Source organism: Lipotes vexillifer, unplaced genomic scaffold, assembly GCF_000442215.2.
Source record: "Lipotes vexillifer unplaced genomic scaffold, Lipotes_vexillifer_v1.1 scaffold83, whole genome shotgun sequence".
Classification (NCBI taxonomy): Eukaryota; Metazoa; Chordata; class Mammalia; order Artiodactyla; family Lipotidae; genus Lipotes; species Lipotes vexillifer.
The window spans coordinates 3,285,434-3,299,267 of record NW_006799780.1 but is presented as its reverse complement, the minus strand read 5'-3'; the positions used below and the strand labels follow the sequence as shown (position 1 = coordinate 3,299,267).

Genomic DNA, 13,834 nt, shown 5'->3' with positions numbered 1-13,834 from the left:
AATAGTTGTAAGTACCATGTATCAAATAATATAAAATATACTACACACAAATAAAAATACTGCATGTAAAAACTTGCGAGATTCAGCAAAAGTGAATACTTAAAGACAGATACCTAGAGACTTAGATGCTTATACTAGAAAAAAAAGAATGAAAACAAATAAGCTAATAGCAGAAATTAAAGAAATAGAAAACAAGCATGTGAGAGAGGTACAAGAAAACTAAAAGTTAGTTTTATGGATAAAGTAGAAGAACCTCTGATCTGTGGCAGGAGCTCCATCAAATAAGCCTGAGACACCTTGAAGGAATCTATCAATGACTAATGGGACAATATAAAAAGGACACAGGAGCTAAGTATCACTGGCTTAAATGGGACAAATGAACCTCAAATAAATGAAGACTACAAAGGACTGACCACAACTCAAACGGATTGAAAAAAACAAACAAACCAAGAGATCATAATGATACTAAAAACAAAACCAAAAACCACCACTCATTAGAGAGTTGCTAGGGCAGTAACCCTTTACTCTGAAAATTGATATACTAAGAGAAAAGAACTAAGAATTTATCCTGCCCTTTATTTACAAAATGTACTTTAGGATAAGAAAACAGTTGCTGAGGAAGAATTCTTTAGATAAGAATTCCAGTTGATAAATGCAGAAGGATATTAAAAATTTTTAAATCATTTCTTCATAGTCCCTAAAACAATAAATGGACTACGCAATGGCTATCAATGGATGTTAAAACTGTTAGATGAAAGGTTGAGGGGAACTTTATAATGGTGGGATCAGGCCAACGCATCTAAATCCAGTGACCAATTTCACCATCAATTAATGTGGAAGACATAGAATCACATACAAAATATTCCTGCCCAAAAAAACCCACAAGAAAACAAAAAAAACCTGAATCCAAATCTAATCAAGTTTTTAGCACTAACTGCATATTTACAGGAAATTCAAGGATAGAGGGACAAGTTAAATGATATCAAAAGAAAGCAATTGGCTAAATCCAGAAGGGGGAACACTTTTCAGCAATGTACCTTAAACAGTTGACAGTGAATAACTTTTTTTTTTTAACTTCCAGTCTGTTATAAACTGTTACTTTTGTAAAACACAATAAAACAATACAAATTTTGCAATAATATACAAACAAAAAGATACAGATTATTAAACACATTTGAATGGTGCCCTGAGTAAGGAATAGGAGTGGGAAATGAAGGATAAAAGACAATAAACTACTGAAAGGGCTTTACTAGAGCCACTTATGATGGTCACCATGAACTGAGGACATATGAGGCTCAGAAAAAATGAGAGGTACTTTAAAGATGGGTTAAAAAAGATTATATAGAGCTTAAGAGAATTGAACAAACAGGAAGAAATCTGAAGAAATAACCTAAAATGTAGCCCAGAGAGATGAAGAAGAAGAAAATATGAAAAAAGAAGTTAAAAAACATGGATGACAGAATGAGAATGGAGCCCCGTAAGGAGAACAGAGCATGGAACAAGTATGCTTGAAAAGATAATGCCAGGAATTCCAGAACTGATGAAAAACACAACAGATATAGGTAACCCATTACCATTACCAAGCAATATAAATACAGTTGACCCTTGAACTACATGGCTTTGAACTGCACAGCTCACTTATCTGCAGATTTTTTTCAATAGTAAATACTGCAATACTCCACAGAGTTGGTTGAATCATGGAGGAACCATGGATACGGAGGAACCATGGATACAGAAGGCTGACTATAGGTTATATGTGAATTTTTGACTTGCAGAGAATCGGCACCCCAACCCTCACATGGTTCAATGGTCGACTGTAAAGAGAAGTCCACAGTTAGATACTCTACAGTGAAACTTTTGAACTCCAAGATAGAACAGCCGGAGAGAAAATGTCATCTTCAAAGAAACAATAATTATGCTAGCACAAGGTAAACTTCAGAACAATTCTCATTAACAATGGTATGCCATCCTATTCATTAAAGCATATTATTCTTTTATTTCCATTTTTAAATTTTCTTTATACCATACATATACAAAAGTACATGAAAACACATAGGCACCAAAACAAATAAAAGGAACTTGGAGGAAGAGACAATATAGGAAGAAGAAAACTTCAAAGAAACTAATATTCTCAGAAAAAAAAAGCAATGTGACTATGAAACAGCAACAGGAAGCCATACGTAAAGAATATGTGAAGAAAAAAGATCATGAAAATTGATAACACAAATCTTAAAATTCAAGTGAGGCTTACAGAATGTAGTAAAAGCAGTGCTTAAAGGGGCACTTATAGCATTAAGTGCATATATTAAAAAAGAAAGATCTGAGAATCCATAATCTAAGCTTCCACCTTGGGAAATTAGAAAAAGAACAACTTAAGCCCAAAGTAGGTAGAAGGAAAGGTAACAAAGATCAGAGCAGAAATCAATGAAATTAAAAACAGGAAAATAGAGAAACGGAGAAAACCACTGAAACCAAAAACTCTTTCTTTGAAAAAAGTAAAATTGATAAACTAGGCTAATTAAAAAAAAAGAGAGATACAAATAACCAATATCAGAAGTGAAAGAGGGGTCATAACTATTGATACCATGGACACTTAGAGGAAAATAAAGCAATATTATGAACAATTCTATGCCCCCAAACTTGATCATTTTGATGAAATGGACCAATTCCTTGAAAAACACAAACTACCAAAATTCACATAAGGAAAAACAGACAACCTGAACAGTCCTATATATATTAACGAAACTGAATCAATAATTAATAACCTTCCACAAAAAACTCATCAGGTCTAGATAGCTTCACTGGTGAATTTTACCAAATATTTAATGAAGAAATGATCCAAATCTTCCACAGTCTCCTCCAGAAAAAAACAAGCACAGGGAACACTTCCTAACTCATTCTATAAGACCAGCATTACTCTAATACCAAAACCAGATAAAGACATTACAAGAAAGAAAAACTACAGACCAATGTAACTTATGAACACAGAAGTAAAAACCCACAACAAAATATTAGCAAATTGAATCCAGCGATGTATAAACAAAATTATACACAACAACCAAGTGGGATTTATTCAGGTATGCAAGGCAGGTTCAACATTTGAAGATTAACCAATGTAATATACCACATCAACAGACTAAAGAAAAATTATCATATAATCATATGAACTGATGCAAAAGAAAAAGCATTTGACAAGACCCAATACTTACTCATGATAAAAGCTCTCAGCAAATTATGAGTAGAGGGGAACTTCTTCAGTTTGATGAAGAATATCCATAAAATACCTACAGCTACCATTACACAATATACTTAGTGATGAGAAACTAGATGCCCTACCCTCAAAGACTGGGATCAAGGAAAAGGATGTCTTCTCTCACCACTCCTATTGCGCATAGTATGGAAACCCTCACTAGTGTAATAAGGAAAGGAAATAAAAGGTACACTGTTTGGAAAGGAAGAAATAAAAATGTCTTTATTTGTGATGACATGACTTTCAATGTAGAAAATCTCCCCAAACTGACCCCCCCAATATGGAAAAGTGAGTGTAATAGCAAGGATGCAGGATACAAGGTTAATATACAAAAGTCAAATGCTTCCTATATGAGCAAGGATCAGTTGGAATTTGAAATTTTAAAAAACAGCTTTTACAATATACCTCAAAAATTAAATGCTTAGATATAAGTATAAAATGTATACAGGACCTATATGTGGAAAACTACAAAATGCTGACAAAATATCAAAGAAGATCTAAGTAAATGGAGATATAGTCCATGTTCATGGACAAGGACACAATACTGTTAAGATGTTAGTTCTTCCAACCTGATCTGTAGATTCAGTGCAATCCCAATCAAAATCCCAGTAAGCTATTTTGTAGATAGAACTCAGGAAACTGATTCTAAAGTGTATATGGAAACGCAAAGGACCTATAACAGTCAACACAATACAGGGATACCTTGAAGATATTGTAGATTTGGTTCCAGACCAGTGAATATCACAATAAAGTGAGTTGCACAAATTTCTTGGTTTCCCAGTGCACATAAAATTTATATGGTATTTGTCCAAATGATTTAAAGATTTACACTATACTGTAGTTTATTGTGTGCAATACTATTATGTATAAGAAAACCAATGTACACACCTCAATTAAAAAATTCTTTATGCTAAAAATGCTAACAGTCATCAAGGCCCTCAGCAAGTTATAGTAGTAACATCAAAGATCACTGATCCCAGGTCACCATAACAAATATAATAATAATGAAAAGTATGAAATACTGCAAGAATTACACCTTACATAAGAATGTATTTTAAATGGATAATAAAGGGGGAGTGGCTAAGACAGAGGAATAGGAAGACCTTGAGCTCACCTCCTCCCGTGGGCACACCAAAATTACTACTTAAAGAGCAACTATTGATGAGAATGAGCAGAAAAGATCTTCTACAACTTAATATAAAGAAGGAACCCCAACAAGATGGGTAGGAGAGGTGGAGACATGGTACAGTCAAGACACATACCCTTGGGTGGGTGATCCATAAGCAGCAGGATAATTACAACTGCAGAGGTTCTCCCCAAGGAACAAAGGGCCTGAGCTCCATGTCAGGTTCCCCAGCCTGGGGGTCCTACACCAGGAGAATGAGTCTCCTAAAACATTGGGCTTTGGGCTTACATTCAGGATAGCCAGAGGGCTGGGGGAAATAGAGCCTTCACTCTTAAAACTGTGCACACCAGATCACACATGCTCTGAGATCCAGGGCAGAAGCAGTAATTTGAAAGGAGATTTGGTCAGACCCACTTGCTGATCTTAGAGAGACTCCTGGAGAGGCAGGAGGCAACTGGGACTTACCCTGGGGACATAGATGCTGGCAGCAGTCATTTTGGGGAGCTCATTCTACCATAAGGACACTGGTGATGACAAGCACCATTTTGGAATCCTCCCTCTGGCTTATCAGCCATGGGATCTGGACCTAACCAAAAGCAGGCCAGCATCAGCTCCAAGACATCTCAGACCTCACAGCCAACCATGTCAGGAACCAGCCCTGCCCGCCAACAGGCCAACACCAGCCTCAGGACCTGGTTCCGCCCACTAATGGCCAGCACTAGTCCTGGTCCAAGCACCTCATGACCCAGCCCTGCCCACCAGCTGTCTAGCATCAGGACTGGGACACCACAGGCCATGCAGCCAGCCATGTTAGGACCTGGCCCTGCCACCAGCAGCCAGCAGTCTTCACACTACTCAGGGCCTGGCAACCAAACCAGACAAGGGGTCAGCCACACCTACCAGGATGCCCATAGCAGTCACCCCAAAAAAACAGAAGGGCCCATGCAGTCCACCTAGAGGGCACTCCCTAGAGCAGATAGGTCTGGGGATGAGAGGGGAGTATGCTGCTGGGCATCATAGGATGTCTTCTACATAAGGTCATTTCTCCAAGATCAGGAAGCATACCCAACCTACCAAATACACAGAAATAAAGACAGAGAATTAGGCAAATGAGGCAACAGAGGAATATGTTCCAAATGAAGGAACGAGATAAAACCCCAGAAGAACTAAGTGGAGATAAGCAATCCACTTGATAAAGAGTTCAAGTTAATGATCATAAAAATGCTCGAAGAACTCAGGAAAAGAATGGATGAGCACAGTGAGAAGTGGGAAGTTTCCAACGAAGAATTAGAAAATATAAAGAACCAAATGGAGTTGAAGAATACAATAACTGAAAGAAAAACAATATTCCAGAAGGAATCAGCAGTAGACTAGATGATACAGAGGAAGAGATCAGCGAACTAGAAGACAGAGTAGTAGAAATCATTCAAGCTGAACAGGAAAAGAAAAAAAGAATTAAAAAAAAAAAAAGGAGGATAGCTTAAGAGACCTCTAAGACAACATCAAGTGTACTAACTTTGCATTATAGGAGTCCCAGAAGGAGAAGAGAGACAGAAAGGGACAGAGAACATAATTGAAGACATAATAGCTGAAAACTTCCCTAACCTGGGAAAGGAAACAGACATTCAGAACCCACAGAATCAAGGAATCACAGACAGTCCCAAACAAGATCAACCCAAAGAGAACAAAGACATATGGAAATAAAATGGCAAAACTGCCATCTGTAACAACATGGATGGAACTAGAGGGTATTATGCTAAGTGAAATAAGTCAAACAGAGAAAGACAATTACTATATGATTTCACTTATATGTACAATCTAAAAAACAAATGAACAAACACAACAAAAGAGAAAGAGTCATATATATAAAGAACAAATCCCCCTTGCCAGAAGGAAGGGTGATGGGGGGAGGAGAGAACTAGATGAGGGAGACTAAGAGGTACAAACTTCCAGTTACAAAATAAATAAGTCATGGGTATGAAATGTACAGGGTGGGGAATACAGTCAATAATTATTTAATATCTTTGTATGGTGACAGATGGTAACTAGAGTTATTGTGGTGATCATTTTGAAATGTATAGAAATATCAAATCACTATAGTATGTACCAGGAACTAACATAGTATTGTAGATCATTTATACTTCAAAAGCAAACAAACAAACTCAGAAAAAAAGATCAGATTTGTGGTTACCAGAGGCAGGGGGTGGAGGGAGGGGGAACTGGATGAAGGTAGCAAAAAGGTACAAACATCAGTTATAGGATAAATAAGTACTAGGGATATAATGTACAGCATGATAAATATAATTAACATTGCTGTATGTTATATATGAAAGTTGTTGACAGTAAACCCTAAGAGTTCTCATAACAAGGAAAAAAATTTTTTTCTATTTCCTTAATTTTGTATCTATATGAGATAAAGCATGTTCACGAAACTTACTCTGGTAATCATTTCATGATGTATGTAAGTCAAATCATTATGCTGTACATCTTAAACTTATATAGTGCTGTATGTCAGTTTTATCTCAATGAAACTGGAAGAAGAAATAAATTAAAAATAAAATGGATGAGACTAAATGTAAAATGCAATATTCTAAAAACTTCTTGAAAAAGCATAAGAGAAAATCTATATAACCTTGGGTTGGTGATGAATTTTTTTTTTTTTTTTTTTTTTACGGTATGTGGGCCTCTCACTGTTGTGGCCTCTCCCGTTGTGGAGCACAGGCTCCGGACGCGCAGGCTCAGCGGCCATGGTTCACAGGCCCAGCCGCTCCGCGGCATGTGGGATCTTCCCAGACCAGGGCACGAACCCGTGTCCCCTAGCATCGGCAGGCGGACTCTCAACCACTGCACCACCAGGGACGCCCCGGTGATGAATTTTTAAATATAACACCAATGGCATGAGACATGAAAGAAAAAAATTGATAAGTTGGACATTATTGAAGTTAAAAAAAAATCTGCTCTGAAAAAGACACTGTTAAGAAAATGAGAAGACAAGCCACAGAGTGGGAGATAATATTTTCAAAACACATAACTGATAAAGGACTTGTGTCCGAAGTCCTCAAAAAACTCTTAAAATTCAATAATTAGATAACAAACAATCCAATTAAACAATGGGCAAAAGTTCTGAACAGATACCTCTCCAAAGAAGATATAAAGTTTGCCCAACAAGGACCTACTGTATAGCATAGGGAACTGTGCTCAATACTCTATAATAACCTAAATGGGAAAAGAATTTTAAAAAGAATGGATACATGTATATGTATAACTGAATCACTTTGCTGTACACCTGAAACTAACACAAGATTGGTAATCAACTATACTCTAAAATAAAAATTTTAAAAGATATAAAATTTGCAAATAAGCATATGATAAAATGCTCAATATCATTTATCTTTAGAGAACTACAGATTAAAATAATGAGATACTACTTCATATCTATTACAATGGCTGAAATCCAAGAAACTGACAATACCAAATGCCCCAAGGATGCCAAACAGCAGGAACTCTCATTTATTGCTGATAGGAATGCAACATGGTATAGCCACTTTGGAAAACACCTTGGCAGTCTCTCACAAAACTAAACATAGTCTTACCATACGAACCAGCAATCATAATACTGGGTATTTACCCAACTGATTTAAAGATTTATGTCCACATAAGAACTGAGATGTGAATGTTTATAGAAGCTTTATTCATGACTGCCAAAATGTGGAAGCATCCAAGATGTCCTTCAGTAAGTGAATGGCTAAATAAACTCTGGTACATCCATGCAATGGAACATTATTCAGTGATATAAAGAAATGTACCATCAAGCCACAAAAAGATGGATGAATCTTAAATGGGTATTGCTAAGTGAAAGAAAGCAGTCTAAAAAATCTCTATACTATACAATTCTAATTTTATGACATTCTGGAATGGGTAAAACTAGAGTGACAGTACACACATCAGTGATTGCCAGTGCTTTGGAGTAGGGCAGGACTGAACAGGTAAAGCAAAGTGGATCTTTTAGGGTCGTGAAACTATTCTGTATAATACTATAATGGTGAATACAATCGCTTCTCGGCCTTTTGGCTAAGATCAAGTATAATGGTGAATACAAGACATTAAGCATTTGTCAGTACCCATACAACTTTATAACACAAAGAATAACCTCAATGTACGCAAATTTTAAAAAATGTTTAGAAGGTTGGGGGACTCAGATGGAATGCAGAATGTGAAAAAAAAAAAGTCTAAATGCATTACGAATGTATAAAACAACCAATGCTGAAGGGGGTGGAGAAATAAAGTTCTACCTTTGGAAATAAGTGGAGTCTAAAGGCAACACAAGCATTGTACTCTAGTTGATAAAGTTGTTTCTCCTGGGGGTATGGGTTAATTCTGAAACCATCATAAACATATGCTAGAAATGAAATTAAATAAATGGATGGCTGATGCTGGGAGTGACGTTTCCACTTTTGGAGGGGAAGGTTATATATAAGCAAGGGAAGGAAGCTAGAATAATCCAAGTGGTAATGAATTTGAGTTGGAGACATCAGTATAAATTCATGTTTAGCTTAATATGGACACAGATGGTTACACATTTGTAATAATTTTTTATTTGAAATATTTATAGATATTAGCATAAACCATATTTCTTGCTCCATCAGCTGAAAGGGCCTAAAAGCAATATGTCTTAGTGGCAACAAGCACACTAGTGCCCAGATCTTGGTTTCTCCAACAAAAGGAACAAAGGCTCCTTGGAGAAATCGCTGATTGTTAAGACTGAGACAGGAAATATACAAGATGAGCATGGAGTATCTTATAATGCTGGAAAGTAAAGAAATGCATGTGCACATACATGCACACACATAATGAAGGAGGTATGTCAAAATTTGCCTCCCATTCAGTCTTTCTCAGGAAACTACTAGAAGATGTACTTTGCCAACATGAAGACGACACCAAGAAAGAAAAAAGACCTGACATCCTGGAAACAGGTTATCCCACACAGGGGAGAGAAAAATGAAATTCACAGATGAGCATAAAAGGACACTTCAGGAAGATAGCTGTACAACAGGCCTAGAGAGCAACCCATCAAGATGGAGGCAGGGTGACAGACAATTACAGGAAAGATGTTGCAAAATAAACAAACAGATTATCTGATGTGTGTGAATCTACCAACAGGAGATTTACACATCTTGCCTGAAAGGTTGTTAATAGATTAAATAAAAGATATGAAAAGATATATTAAAAAACCAAGATGATTATTAACTCTACGAAAAACAAAGAATTATATAAGAAAGGAAGTATCATCACAGTATACTACCTGGCTCAGCTGTACACAATATTTACATAAATGATGCAAACACTAAATAATAATTCAACTAAAAATTAACATATAACTAATTTGCAAATATAAAGGAGGGGAGAAGTGCAGTATTTAAACGTGGAGGCTGGTAACAAACATAAATTCCCAGGCTTCCCTGGTGGCGCAGTGGTTGAGAGTCTGTCTGCCGATGTAGGGGACACGGGTTCGTGCCCTGGTCTGGCAAGATACCACATGCCGCGGAGTGGCTGGGCCCGTGAGCCATGGCCACTGAGCCTGCGCATCCGGAGCCTGTGCTCCGCAATGGGGGAGGCCACAACAGTGAGAGGCCCGCATACCGCAAAAAAAAAAAAAAAAAAAAAAAAGCGGCTAAAGAATGGGAACTTTTGGGGAGTGAAAGCAAGGGAGAAAGCTAGGATTACTACCAGGTTGCCATCGCAAGTGACTGGGTAGACGGAGGTAGCACTGACCATAACAGGCAATACAAAGAGGAGCAGGACTGAGGGAAAACACGAGTTCACGTTTGGACTGGTGTTTGAAGTACCTTGAGAACATTCTGGGGGAGATGTCCGATAGGCTGTTGAATATAAGGATCTGGAATGCAGGAGAGAAGTCTGAGACAGATAAAGATTTGGGAATTGGCAGCACATAGCTGTTAATAGATGAAATCACCTAGGAAGAGAATATAGAAGAGGATAGGAGCCTGACATCAGATAACTCAAGGTCACAACTGGTGTTCCTAAAGCCACTCTGAAAAAACTTTGCCCACAGTTCTATGTCATTCCATGAAAAAATATCCAATATATAATGCTAAAAGACAGAAAAATCAAATTGTAAAACTTCATGCATAGTACAAATCCATTTTTACAAATAAGTTGTAAAAAAAAATTATGGTATTAGCAAAGTCACAAGAAAAAAAATACAGAGGAGCAAACACCAAACTTTTCATAATGGTGTCTGAGATTATGTAAGCATAACATCTAATATTACATGTTCTTATAGTATTTTTTTAACAAAAATATACCACTTCTATAAACAGGAAAAAAGATAATTTTGTTCCTTTCCTTAAAAAAAAAAAATGATAGCATGTATCCTTATAATGTAAAAAGATAATACAAATCTGTTAGAAAAACACTTGGACACTGGACCATAAATGGGCAAACAATATGCACAGATAACTAGTAAGATTATGAAAAAACATTCAATGTACAACCTGCATTACCGAAGTAACACAAATCAGAATACATACCATTCACTGCCTACTAGATCAGAATATGATCTTTTTAATAATAAAAGTACTCAATGTTGGTAAGTGTTTGATAAAAAGAGCATCTCAGACACGGATGATAGGAAATAAACTGGTATACTCACTCAGGGGAACAATGTGATAATATGCATCAATCGATTCAAAAAGATTCCTAACATTTGATCTAACAATTCTCATTTCATAAATTCAAGAAAATAATCCAAAACAACTGAAAATATGCAAAGATATTTTGCAAAATCATTAATTGAAACAATCTAAACACTGATATTAGGACACAGAAAATTATGTAGGCATCATAAGTGATTGTTTATGTCTATTAAAACTTTTTTTTTAAGTATATACTCTATGGCCTAGCAATTCCACTTCTAGAGAAACACTAGTACTTAGGCTCAAGAACACATAAAGAACTTTCAATGTTGCAATGTTTGTAATAGTGAAAATTGCAAAGAACCTAACAGCTCATCAATACAAGAATGATTAAATAAGCTTTTTAAAACTGTGGTCTGCGGAACCCTAAAGACCCCAAGAGCTTTCGGGGGGTGAGGGCCTTCCTGTTCCAAATACCGATCTGTGCGAGGATGGATTTTCTTAATAGGCTTCAGTTTAAACAAGGTAGCACACCAGACTGAAGGGCAAAGCAAATATGAGAATCTAGCCGTCTCCTACAAAGCCAGACATTAAAGTGACCTACAAAAAATGTAAAACATTGCCATCTTTCTCACTAAATTTTTTTTAAAAATATAGTTACTTTAAACAATATAATTTAATTCAATATATAATGGGTTATTGTTATTTTAAATAAGTAAAATTTTTTTAATTTTCTCAGTTTTAATTTCTAAAATGGTATATATATACTGCATTAGAAAACAAAAACTCTTCTAGTCCTCGATAATTTTTAAGTGTATAAAGGGATCCTGAGACCCACTGGATTAAATAAACTGTGACACCATCATATTATGTAATATTATAACTGGGGATGATAATTAAAAGGGAATTTATTTTTATCTGTAATGTAACTGTTTCAAAAGACACTTTGCTCATGTATCAGTTGTGTAATCAAAAATCATAAAGTCATGTCTGTGAAGCTTTTTAAAAACATGGGGAAATGCTTAAAATATAATTTTAAGCAAGAAAAGCAGGCAATCCAACTGTATATAAAATCTCATTATTTCAATCAAGAAAATGCCACGGGAAAAAAAAAGACTCAGGTGAAAAGTCAAAATTAACTATTGTTGATTACCTTTAAATGTGGAATTAAAGTTGATTATTTTTCCTTATTCTTTATTATATTTCATTTTTTTTACACTAAACATGCGGTTTAATACCCAGAGGAGAAAAAAGGGAAGAAATTAGGTGAAAAATTATATATAGTTCTACTAGATCAAACCACTGAACTTGTGCCAATTCAAAAGACAAGCTCAAAATAATAAATTAAGGAACCTAATTCTATCAACAAACTGCCTATTTTATTAAAGGAAAAATATTAAGTTATCAAATGTATGGACTGGTTTCCACACGAGTCAAACTAACAAGAACTCCCTTAGTCTGGAATATAGTATCATGCAGTCACGGTAGTACAAATAAGTTTATAGTTTAAAAGTTAGATCATCTTTTATCATTTTTCAAAGGTACTAAACAAAAGGTAGACGAAGGGACACTAGCGCGTCCTTCTGGTCTAAAACGATGAGAAAATGCATCGGTGCGAGAATGGGCTTTGCTAGAGCACGGGCGGCGATGACAGATTCCTCTGCGGGGGCAGAGTCATTTCAGCGCAGAGGCTACCACTCACTCCTCGGGAGCGACAGTCCCTCCTGCAGGCTCAGCCCCTTGCCTGGAGAGACAGGCGGCCCTGGGGGCTCTTCTCCCTCCATCCGCCGCGGCCCGGGGGTTGCTCCCCCGGCAGCGCCCAGCACTCCGGGAGGCCCGAGTGGGTGGGACCCGGCAAACAGCGGCCGTGATTGCCATCCTGGCCTGGTCCGGCCCAACAGGCTTTACCGAGGAGCCGCGAGGTTTGAGAGTCCTTATTTCCCAGCCAGCTCAGGGGGGATCGGAAAAGGAATGGGTCGGGGGCTCAAGGCTCGGCCCCTGGAGGAACAGGAGGGCCAGACCCAGCGCCTAGGGCAGCGCGACCAGCGGTCACCCCGCCCCCTCCCCGAGGGCAGCAGGGGTGAGGAGAGGCCAAGACGCCTGTTCCAGGGGGATCTTACCTCCCCACACCCCTGCGGAGCTCTGTGAGGCTTGACGAGACGCCGCGTTAAGGAGTGAAGAGCGACCCCGGCCGGGAATCCAGGGTGTGCGCGATGTCGGTTCAAGGTTTGTTACCCCCCTACCCCCCCGACCTAGGGAGAGCAGACAGCGCAGGCGCAGAGAAGGCTTTTTGTGCCTCACACGCCCCCTCCTTCTGCGTCCGCGGCCTCCCAGCTCACGAGGCGCCTGCGCGCTGCCATGCCGGTTGTAAGCCCCGGGCGCAGGGCTTCTTACCGGAAAGGCCTGAGGAGGTTCTGGGGTGACTAGGGTGACTGGGGCTCCTGAAGATCGGCCGTAGATCGGGACTCGGTTTCCCACTAGAAGCCTTGGAGCTGGGATCGGGAGATGACTGCGTCCGTGTCCGGCTTCCTCTGCCCTTCCCTGACCTAGACGCAGCTTCCCCCGCCCCCAGCCTCCTGCGTCCTGCGGCCTGTACTGTACACACCCGCCTGCTGGGCAGCCAACGCGGCCTGCGCCCCCCAGCGCTGCTGCCTTCCCAGAAAAAACCTCACTTTTTTTGCTTCGGGCTTGTTTTGCAACCACCCGCAGCCCCCCTCCCCCTCACACCCTGGCAGCAACCAAAATGCTCCTACCCCCCTGCCAAGCCTTAAGCTCTGCAGCCGACTGGCCATTCCCGAGGGC

The 13,834-nt window shown here is 38.5% G+C and overlaps 1 protein-coding gene across 1 annotated transcript in view; it reads right to left on the bottom strand.

Annotated features, from left to right (window-relative positions):
- ZFYVE16 (zinc finger FYVE-type containing 16) overlaps nt 1-13,221 on the bottom strand; it is a 52,570-nt gene extending 39,349 nt beyond the window's left edge. Inside the window, exon 1 of the mRNA XM_007471978.1 lies at nt 13,153-13,221. The gene's annotated coding sequence lies outside the window, so the exon portion shown is untranslated. The remainder of the gene's footprint in view (nt 1-13,152) is intronic.
- Between the last annotated feature and the right edge of the window lie 613 nt (nt 13,222-13,834).